Here is an 11,921-nt window from a genome sequence, read left to right on the forward strand (position 1 = left end):
CCGATACAACGTCTTCAGGCACCAGAAGAACTTCAGCCTTCTTGAGGCACCTGAAGAAGGCTGGTTTGGCCAGCCGAAATATAGTGCTCCGTCTTAAAACTTATCTACGTTGTATCGGTCTTGCCTCTATATTCCTATTCCGTTTTCATTTTCAAATTTATTGTCCATTTTTTTTCATACGACAACGACAAAGAGTTTTCGTGTGATGCACGATCCTCGCAGTAGATAGCGCTATTTAAGCAATAGCGAAAATCAGACCTGAAAAAAATCAGGCCTGTACGGAATTCGAACCACTGACCTCTGCGATACTAGTGCGGCACTCTACCAATTGAGCTAACAAGCCAACTGGGAGCAGGCCTTTAAGTTGATTCGTAATAAACCCGTGAAAGTGATAAATTAGATACAATGAAATATATGAAGTTCATATATTTTGAACTGCGGTATCTAATTGTATCTAATTTATCACTTTCACGGGTTTATTACGAATCAACTTAAAGGCCTACTCCCAGTTGGCTTGTTAGCTCAATTGGTAGAGCGCTGCACTAGTATCGCAGAGGTCAGTGGTTCGAATCCCGTACAGGCCTGATCTTTTTCAGGTCTGATTTTCGCTATTGCTTAAATAGCGCTATCTACTGCGAGGATCGTGCATATCATACGTATCTAATACCACAGTTCAAAATATATGAACTTCATATATTTCATTGTATCTAACAAAGAGTTTATAAGTAAACCGAATGTTTGGTGTACCACGCTTGTATATACAAAAACATGGTAAAGGCTGGCTAAATAAGCTCCTCCCCTCGGCCTGCTCCTAATTTTTGGTTGCTTTCGCCCCATGCCTCTGCACGACTCCCTGTTGGCTAAAAAGAAATTTGAAAGACTACTATGCAGGACGCCTTTTCTTTTTCATTTCAGTTACCCTCTACAATTCTTTATAAGTATGTTTCGTGTTGAGATTTGGAGCAAACTTTCTCCGCTAACCCGGCTGACCTGGGGTCCACGAGGGATCACGAAGTTTATGAGGTGTGGCCTGAATGTCATCAAAACAACCACTAGGCAAATACATGGGACGCAAGTGTTCTCTGTTAAAAACAATACAGGTGTGGTTGGACAACAAAGGTGTTTAAGGAGGCTCGGAAAGGTTTTCCGTTGCCGTGGTGTTTTTGAAACGATGACAGGTTACAAGAAAAGAGCTTAATCGTGTGGGCAAACTATAAACATCTTTGCAACTATATTGTTGGGAAAGACGTAAGGTCCACAAACAGACATTCAAATAATCAGTTATTACAAATTATCTGAAAAACTAAGTCGGTAACCTACCATTTTAGTTTCTTTGTAGGAAAGCTCCTGAATTTCTTTAACTTCTCAGAAAGTATGAAACAAATTTATCGAGCAGATTTTAAGACTTCTTCCTGTACTTATAATTGATGCCAACGCGATACGAGTTCGGGAGGTCTAAAGGAACTCGCTCTAACTTTGTATACTCGATACGATTTCACTGATTTCCGCGCCAAAGGAGCAATTCATGAGTACAGATATTAGATTATGGTATATTGGCTCATATACCATAATGGCTAAGCCAATAAAGAGTCCTGAATTGCATTATCCAATGATCCAGTTTTTAATAATGTCTGTTCTACAATATAAGGATCATTGTCAACGCCATGCGACCCCAGAAATCAAAATTTACTGTGAATAAAACAAATTTATTTTTCTCTCGAGTTGGAAGCAGTATCAATCATTGTGCTGTAAGTGAGGCAGTTTTCTGTCTGTAACAAATGATTCATTATTTACCACCCAGGAAGGGGACGGGGAATTGTGGGGGGGTCCATGGTTCCATGGTTTGTACGGGGAATAAAGGGGGGAATCAGTCCCTGGGCTAAGAATGTCTGATGGGTAACCATATTAATAGATCCTTTGCGATATTCACGAGTGTTTGCCGCTACAAAACACTGCCCGGTGTTTGTATCGTAAAGGCGAACTGTAGAAAGACAAATCTTTGATCAGAGATAAAGATATTGGTTTCTTACTTTTAGACTACGAGTAGCGTCCCTTTTACACGAAGTCTGTTGCGAGAGTAAAAAAAATCACATCTACCCGCAGTGAGCTAACATCAAGTTTTTTTCACTGAGAATTTTTTTTTGCTCGCGCGACGGACTTCACTGAAACGGAGGATCTGCTAATAATCTGCTATTTGAGAAATACAGGTTGCCCAAGTTTTATTTATTTATTTTTGTTGTTGTTGCATTTTCATAATCAGCACGAGCTCCCGCGATCAGATCTTTCGTCTACATTTTAGAAAACTTAAATGTAAATTAAAACTATGTTTCTTTCAATGTCTCTGGATTCTGGATCTGGAAAATAACTTTTACTTTAAATTTATGTTATTCGTATGCGGCCTACAGATGCTGGGATTGTTCAGGAATATTCGTTGTTCTCGCCCGTTTGTTGAAAGTGAACCTTCAGCCCACTCCCCCTCCCGTTCTTACCCTTTACACCTCTGCATTGATATCTATATTCTCCACTCTAATCTCTGTACATTTCCTATGGTAACCACAAGGAGAATTTGTTTGATAATCAGGAGCTTCTTACAGTAACTTGGTGATCATTTCCATTATTCTCATAACCTTTACATTTGATTCAAGGGTGATACTGTCAGGAGAAATTAGAAGCCTGTCAACCTTACGATTTAAAGGGTTAAAAGAGGAAATGAAAATAGAAAGCGAAAGTTTAAGAACCACTTTTCTTTCAGTGCAGTGACTAAAACTCTAAGAAGCCTGGAGAACAGAGCTGTTACGTTATGTTGCAGAACTCAGGTGGTGAAACGAAAGTCTTAAGCCAGCAGTAAAAACAAGAAAATATTTCAGCGGTTATCTAGAAATTTTCCCAAATCCTATTTGGTGTCTAAGAATCAGCAAAATTTATGAAATACCACGAATAATTAAGGAAAGGGTCTCAGTTCTCGGCTTTATTCCTGCGTGAGAAAATTAAACGCGGGGCGAACTCGCAAGAAGATCACGAGCCCTGTGCGTTCGAGTCCGATAATAATAACTCTATTACCGTGTCAAGATAATAGCAGTTCCCCACTAAATAAGGACACCTATCCACAGTGTTAATAAAAATAGATAACCCCCCTATGTTCCCCTATATAATTCCCCTATATCATCCCACCCTATGTATAAGCCAAAAACAATACAAATTTAAGTTTACAATAAAATATCTCTACTAAATGTATTATATAAAAGTAACTATAAAGTGACCAATAACTATATTAAGAACTACAAAGTATGCAATTACCGCAGTTATTGAGGAAATTCGTTTAGCAAGGTCTATTTTCCTGATCGCTCTTTCAAATCCATCTATAGTTATGTTCCCTTATTTTGCCGACACTTTCCCCATCATCAAGTACATTCTTCCATTTCCCTTTTAACATTTGAAGGATTGTTTCACAACTGTGCCTTTTCCTGTATCCTGTAAGCTAATCACTGAGCCGTTCATTAAATTCCGCTGTGATTTGATTAGCAAGGAGCTTTTCGAAAACTTTGTTTACCATGATCTGCACACTTACTGGACAATAATTTTCCATGTTCAATCGGTCGTTCTTTTTATGAACGGGCACCCACTCACATCTCTTCCAATTCTCACAATACAACGGTTATAAAAATCAAATAAGGGCACATCGAGCTCAGCGAGCCTATTTTAAAAGCTTTAGGTGGAATAGTCTCTTACCCCGGGCGCTTTCTTGGGATCAATTTCAGCGTGGAATCCGTCACGTCGTTGGCAGGGCCGATGTCGTCTGCAATGGTCGAGAAATAATCTCTCATAGTCTCTGTAATATCTAGCTGAATGGTGATTATCGAGTCATTAACATTAATCTTCAATTTCATTTCTGAGGATTCTTTAACTTTTTTGACCAAGAAAAGCCATGAATGTTTTATAGAACTTGTGTGGCTTATTCCTGAGGTCGTCAGACTTAGTCTTCCAATAATCTTTAATGGCTTTACGTCTGACATGTGTATAAAATATTCTGAGTGCTTGTCTTCTTCGTCTAATTGCCTCTTTCCACTCAGTTGTCACATATATATGCAGTGGCGGATCCAGGGGAACAGGCCTGACGCTTACAACTTTGAAACTTAAATTCGTACATTGACAGGATCGTATATCATTTTTTAACTGGCTGACCTTTTTAATGAATCCAAGTAAACGGTAAGCGGCCAAGGAATTATAACGTGCAACCGCGACTGGTGGGAGGGGGGCGTGGGGGCTGTGGGGAGAAGTAATTTGCCTCAAAAGAGTCCAACAGTTATTTCTGAACCAAAGTTTGGACCCCCCCCCCCCCCCCCCACTCCCAATCAAAAGTTACTGGATCCGCCCCTGTATATGGCACATCTTCGCCTCTAACACGCATTCTTTTGCATGGCATATGTTCGTCTACAATGTCCTGTAACTGTACGCTGAAAAATTCAGACCAATCGTCAACATCATCTAAAAGTTCAGCGACATGCCATGGGGAGGCTGCTAAGCCGGTTCCTTAAATTCCTGTTCATCTAAGCTTTTACTTGACCGAAAATTCACTACTTCTGCTTTTGATTTGGCCACCCTTTTATAAAAGCGTAGACAAGGGCATGGTCACTCAGCCCTGGATCAAACACGCTGCTTTTGGTGAAACTATCAGGTAGGTTGGTAAGAATAACATCTGAGTGTGTTACCCACTTCCTCTCCAATTTTCTGAATTCTGGTCGGTTTAAAGTAGAGTTTTCCTTCATTTCTTGCTAGTCCAAGACGATCAAGACTCAAGTCACCAAGCAATACAATTATAGGTTGCCTTTGTAGATTTGCCTAATTGCATATGTGGTTAGCTCTTCTTCGAGCTGTTGTCGATACGATAATGTAAAGATTTTTGGAGGTCTATAAAGGCCAATCTCAATCATTTCTTTCCGCTTTTAATAGATTGACAAGCTACATAAAGAAACACGAACTTTTGTATACCTTACAAAACGACTTTCGAAAGGGGCATTCAACCCAACACGCAATATTGGACATTAATGAGTAAAACTGTTGGGCTACTTGCAAAGCTACGCCACTCTGTACCTCGACAAATACTACTGAATATGTATAAGTCACTAATCCACTCTTATTTAACTTATGGTCTTGCCGCCTGGGGTCAGGAATGCAAGACTTATCTTAACAAAATTCTTATTCTTCAGAGAAGAGCCCTTCGTCTGCTGTACTTCGCAGTTTGGCATGACCATGCAATTCCTTTATTTCTTAAAGCAAACGTGCTTCCGATAACTTTTCTTTATTACGAGTCCGTATCAACCCTAATGCACGATATCAACATACTATATACATTTCAGAAAACGTCTAATATTCATCCATACAACACACGATCGTTTACGTCTGGAAAGTTTTTATGTTAAAAGATGGAGACTAGAAATTCAAAACAATTCCTTCTCTCGGATGGGAGTAAAGCTGTGGAATAAGATACTAATTGCAAGCTGTATAACGAAAGAAGAAAAAAAAGCTTTCAAAAAAGTCCTTCGCAAATTACTAATTGATATGTTAGAAAAAGAAGATAACTATATTCAAATCTTCATGATCATTGAAAAGAAAGGTGCATAGATACACCTTGTAAGTTTAAATGTCTTCTTATCTTTTTCTGTGTGACTCTGTGACTGTGTGACTGTGTAGATAACGACTCCTTGTCCTTAGATAGTAGACGATTTATGTTATTCAGGTACTTGTCTTGCCCCGCCACGATTAGCTTTTTAGCTATTTGCGGGGCAAATTATCCCACTTTTATTACTTTTATCAAGGAATAAAAATTGTTGTTGTTGTTATTTAATTGGATGTCTAATACGATAGGCTCGATGGTTTTGTAGCTCTTTGCTAGCGTGATTCTTTTACAAATTGACTCAGAAGATACGTAAGCTAAGATCCCTACTCCTCCCTTCTTCCTGTCGTTTCGGTATAGCCCGTCACCAGGGATGTTAAATTGACTCTTACGATTGGAGGAAACGATTTTGGATTCGATATCATCCGTATGATGAGATGAGTCATAATTTCGGTATGATTGGAGTAATCATATCAACGCCATATCTAAAAATATCTCTTCTGGTATTGGATCTATTAAAGGAATAAGTCACTGTGTTCCTCCTGCAAATTTACAAAACATCTATCATGGGTTAGTCCTATCGCACTTCGACTATTGTATTATTTGGGGTAACTGCGCCAAAACAGAAACTGCAAAATCGGGTGATCCGCGTCCTCACTCATTCTAGTTATGATGTTGACGCCAACCAACTACTTACAGAATTAGGCTGGGACAATTTAGAAACTCGACGTCAAAAACTTAAGACTAAGATGATCTATAGGTTCTTAAATGGCCTCACACCCAATTATTTGTCCTCAAAATTCATTCAGAGGAGTAATGTGCTTACTTCTTACAATTTGCGCGATTCTGAAAATAAGCTTGCTATTCCCTTGCGACGTACTAATTATTATTAAAATAGCTTTGGTTATAGTGGCGCAGTCGTCTGGAACAGCCTACCCCCAGCTGCTGGGCAAGCAACATCTCTGGCTAATTTTCGACAATTGTTAATTAATTCCGACACGGCATTCCTGTAAAACAGGTTTTAATTTAATTTACCTTCTGTAATAGTCAATAACATTTTAAATTAGACTAATATACATAGTTTATACATTGCATACATAAGTTTTCGTAATTAGTTGTAGTTTTTATATCAAATAGTTAGTGCCTGATATATTTTACCGTGTTTAAATAAAGATGATGATGATGGAGATGATGCTTAAGAATCAGGAACTGTAATCATTAATCAGCGTAATCCGTATAACACTTCAAAATGGCGGACGACAAAGGGAAAAGGGTCTTAGCACCATAATCCCTCATTTCTCGTTTCTCGTAGCCCGTTCCATGTTCCCCGTTCCCCTTTCTTCTGTCTCCGTTCTGTGTTCTTCGTTCCCCGTTCCACATATCTCGTTCCCCGTTCCACATATCTCGTTCCCCGTTCCCTGTTCCTCCACTCTCCTTTCTTCGTTCCCCGTTCCACATATCTCGTTCCCCGTTCCCTGTTCCTCCACTTTCCTTTCTTCGTTCCCCGTTCCACATATCTCGTTCCCCGTTCCCTGTTCCTCCACTCTCCTTTCTTCGTTCTCCGTTCCCCTTACCCCGTTCTCCGTTTCCCGTTTCCCGTTCCCCGTTCTCCGTTATTTGTTCCTCAATCTCATTCCCCTTCCCCAGTCCTCGTTCTCCATTCCCCATTCCTGATTTTAGTAACATCCAACAAAAGCGAAAGTTTTAAACGTCTGTCAAAGTTTCCATTGATCCACATACAGCACGTATTCAAGCGAATTCAGCGAAAATCAGCCTTCCCCAAAGATGCAGATCGGATTCTGAGCCTGTTTGGGGTGAGATCTGATATTCTTTATTACAACTGTCTGCGAAAAAGACAGGGCAGTGGTGCATTCTTAATGATATTGTCTCCATCAGATTCCAGAGGAAAACAAGTGTTTGCTCGGAAGTTCATTTACATTGTTGTCTTGTAGAGGATATGACGCGCAAAATGGGATCTTGTCAAATGTGTAGCACAACCAGTGCACTTTTTTAGGTACCATTTACGACTGTATACATATACCATTGCAAACGTGTTTTGCCTCATTCATTCAAAGCCTTATGCTTGACAAGTCATTATTCAGAGGAGGGAAACCGAAAATACCCAATCTGTGTAATAATTTTTTTGCAGGAGTAACATAGTACAATTTGCTGTACAATGTTTTACAAATTGCGTAGACCGACGACTATTCCAAAATGCCACAGCCTTCATTGCAAAAAGCGTTACTGGCCTGTATCACAAAATGATGCCGCCATGTGTATTACAAAATGTCCAGATTATTACAAAATGCCCAAACCATCACTACAAAATGCGTACTTTTTCTCTGCTAGTTTCCCCCTAAATTACTTTCTTAGTAGCTATTTTAAGATCTTCGAAATTGGTGTAAGGGATTAAGACTGTTTTTATAGTCTTCTTACAGTTTTTCCATCAGGTTAAACAAAGGAGGTAGCACAGCTTTGTATTAACATGATATATTGTAAAAAAAACTACGCGCGTTTCATCGTTAATTGGTGATTAACTTCTCTCTTCTGTTGGAGGTTTCTCCTCGCAAGAAAGAGAAATGAAACAGAACGCAGAAGATGTTATGATATTTTTCAGGGATTTGTTCAATGTCTTTACTGTACTTATTATTTAACTGATCAGGGTCCTAATTTGTGTTCACTCGGGTTATTTTTCTCCAATCTTTGTTTAGCAGGTAATTTTTTTTATTTCAGTTTCTTGATTTTAGTTTCCTGTGTCATAGGTTCAGAATATACACCGAACAAAATATGATTTGTATATATTTTATTTTTAAATTTTTCTCACTCGTCTCTGAAAATTCAAATATTTTGGATCGAAACTTTTTTTGTGAAAAAAAAATATGGGAGAGGATTCCGAATTTCAAACAAATTGATAAGTCGAGAAGGTTCGATTTTTTATTCATCTTAGTATATTGATAACTAGTAATCTGTCTTTTGAGATCAAGTTTTTTTAAGTTCAGAATTAACACCGAAAAAGACACGATTTATATATTTTGTAAGGTAAGTTGTTAAATAAACTTGAGTAATGTTCTTCTCTCGTCTCTGAAAACTGAAAATCAGATATTTCAGATCGAGACCCTGTGAAAAAAATTATGACAGAGGATTCCGAATTTCGAACAATCTCACAAGCGGACAAAGATTCGATATTTTCATCCTTAGCATATTTTCTTTCAGTCCCATTATTTCAGTGATAATTCTCCCTACTGTCTGCCATATAATTCTTATGAAGTCAGTTAGGAGAATCTGGAATTAGGTCAACTGATACTCCCCTATTTGATACTTTTCTTTATTGTCATAACTTGTGTGCTTGATTTTGTGGTGATATTCTTAGGAGAAATTCTATCCTGATCACTCACGGGAATTCAAGGGTTAATATTTGTTTTAAGATCAAGTTCAAACATTATTATGGCACTGGTTATTTTCATAAATATTTGTTTTACAGGCACGGTTTTTTAATTTTGGTTTCGTTCATAAAACGATCAGGATACTAAACTTGGAAACTTCTACGTTTTTTGTTTGGTAAGTAGTTTAAAAAATTAATCATCCACGCTCCTTTTTTTCTTAATTGAGACAAAAACTTGGTTATATTTGGTGATAGAGGATTTAAACGTGAAAGCAATCTTTGAAACGAGGTTCTCGATGGGTTTAACCGTTAGTTGTAAAAACAACAAAAACGATTAACCGTTAAGCGTAGAAAAAACTAACCATAAAAATTATCTTGTTCATCGCAACCGAAAATAATTAACCGTTGCCGTAATATACCCGAGATTCCAACCGCTGGCCATAAACACCATCACCCCACTGAGACCCGCCTAGACCTGCTGACGATTTTTTGTTTCAGTGGTCTAAATAATTAAACTGAGATTCTCTGTCATTTTTTTTTAATTTTATCGATCAAGTTATCATTTTGCTCTTCATCCGTGTGACTCTGGCTATTTGCATTCATCTTTCTTTACAGGTTTTTACTTCAATTTCTTGCTTCTGGTTTCTGGAGTCACACGAACAACGCATCAAACTCTGCACGTGCCACGTGCCGAGTTCAACGGTTTGTTTGAAAGGTGAGCAGCTAATAAGCATTAAAATATAAAAAAATGATTTTCCTTTTTTAAACATTCTAAAATAATTTATATGGAAACTTGATCTAATCAGTGATAGGAATGCAAGAGATCCAAACGATCTCAGAAATTGAGGAAAATTTTCCGTTCTAAAGTTTGACGCGAACATAGATCTGTAAACAAAATAAACTGATTTTTGCTACCCTTAAACCTTCACCTCCAAAATCGGATTAGCAATTCTCCCCTCTTGGTCACATACATTTGCTTTAAAAAAAGTGAGGAGAATTTGATGTTGGATCAAGATAACATCCTTACTGCTGATCACTTTGCGTATTCTCATCACCTGCTTGCATGATAATGCTTTTAATATTAAACAGGAGAAACTATTTGTAAATCAACTCTGACATGTGGGGGTTATATAAGGCAAATCAAATTTTATAACATAACTAAGGCAGAGCGCGCGCTCTGATTGGTTAATTCAGCATCTACTATTGGCCCATGGGTGTATGCTGCTGACGTAAGCATATGCTAAGACTATTTTTCCGCGCGCTTGTTTTGCTAGTGTTACGGATAGAGTAATGTTCAATTGAGTGTCGAATGTAATCCTAGCTGGCTCTGTTTCTTCCTTAGTTCGCTTTGTGATTGGACATGAAAACACACGCCAATCTCTCAACCAATCAGATGCTGATAACTTAAGGTGGCTAGTACCAGTTCCATCTTTTTGATGGTTTGTAAATATAAAAGAATACAACAAAAAGACTGAACACTTTCACGAGGTTGAATTATATAATCATTGATTATCCAAAATGTCATTTCGTCACCATTGGTTTCCATGGAAACGTTTCCAAAGGAGTATTCAGACTCATTTGTTAGCTTGTTGCTCAAATAATAGTGATAATGCACAAAGATTTAAGAAAGATTCTACGGGGCGGAGTTTCATAAAATATAGAAAAAGCCAATTTTCTCACGGTGCAAACTTTCCTTCCGTAGATTTTACCAGGATTTTTTCTGATGATTCTATTCATTGATAATGTTATATTGGAACAATAAAAGGAAGGGGTCACCGGACTTATTTTCATGCAATTGCCCACGTAAATTTAGCAGTTCACACGCGCGTTCTTGTGCATTTAAAAATCCGGATTCTATAACATCGACAGTTGCTCAATATTTGTTAGGGCTACCGCGCAATATTGAGTGTGCTTGCGTGAGCACCAAGGATCTGATGTTTATAGACGTTTACTGGTCTGAAAATCATTTATTGGGCGTCAAGACAGCCTCTTGAGCTCACCTTGAAGTACTTACTCATAACTTCTGGCTACATTATATCATTTTCTTTGGAGGTTTATAGTCTTTCCTTTCTTCAGGCAGATATTCTTTCACATGGGTTCTCACTTTTTTCGCTATCGTGAGATTTGTTCAAATTGGATTTTTCGTTTAGATGCGTAGCAGCCTTTGTGTTGCCGAGAATAGTCTTCTTTATCTTCGTTTCTGTCTCCTGCATACGCAGTGGCCGTTGAATACATGAAATACACGCTGGCAGGCAAGCTTCTAACAAAATAAAACAAAAGTAGCGTAGACCGAAAAAAGATTTGCGCCGCCATATTTGTTTTTAATTTTCACTTCTTTCGCATGCACTGACGATGTATTAGATTTCACTAAGGGCGTTTCACAATAGGGCGTTTTCAAAAATGCCAGTGAAGGAAGGTTGCTATTTTCATCCAAACTCAGTTTTTTCGTTTTGCTGTCGATTATCCACAGCGATGCATTTGTAATTATCCTCAGTAATAAAACACCAGAAAACACAGAGAGGAGCGACAGTATATGGGACGCATTTTACGGTAGACGTTTTTAAGAGCCTCCTTTTTCACTTGTCCTTGCAGGAAACGGAGCGTCTAAAAGTCGGTGCTTTTTCAAAGTGATACTCTTCGAAAACTGGTTTGGAAAGTCTTTGCGTTCATCGGCCATTTTCAGGCGTCCTACCGTAGGTCATGGGTAACAAAAAACTGTGCAATTTTCGAACTACAGCCCCTTATAAGTGTGGATGTGCAACTTTTCATTAGCTGGTTTTAGCGTAAGTGTTTCTTTTATGTACGCTTAACGCAGTTATAAAAGAACTCATTTGGCGTCGATCAATTTGAAACTTCCACATCCACCCTGGGGTAAACCCCCCGATATTGGAGCTTTTAAAGATTGATTCGTTCAAATTCTCGTTC

The sequence above is a fragment of the Stylophora pistillata genome, chromosome 8, assembly GCF_964205215.1.
Source record: "Stylophora pistillata chromosome 8, jaStyPist1.2, whole genome shotgun sequence".
In the NCBI taxonomy this organism is placed as follows: Eukaryota; Metazoa; Cnidaria; class Anthozoa; order Scleractinia; family Pocilloporidae; genus Stylophora; species Stylophora pistillata.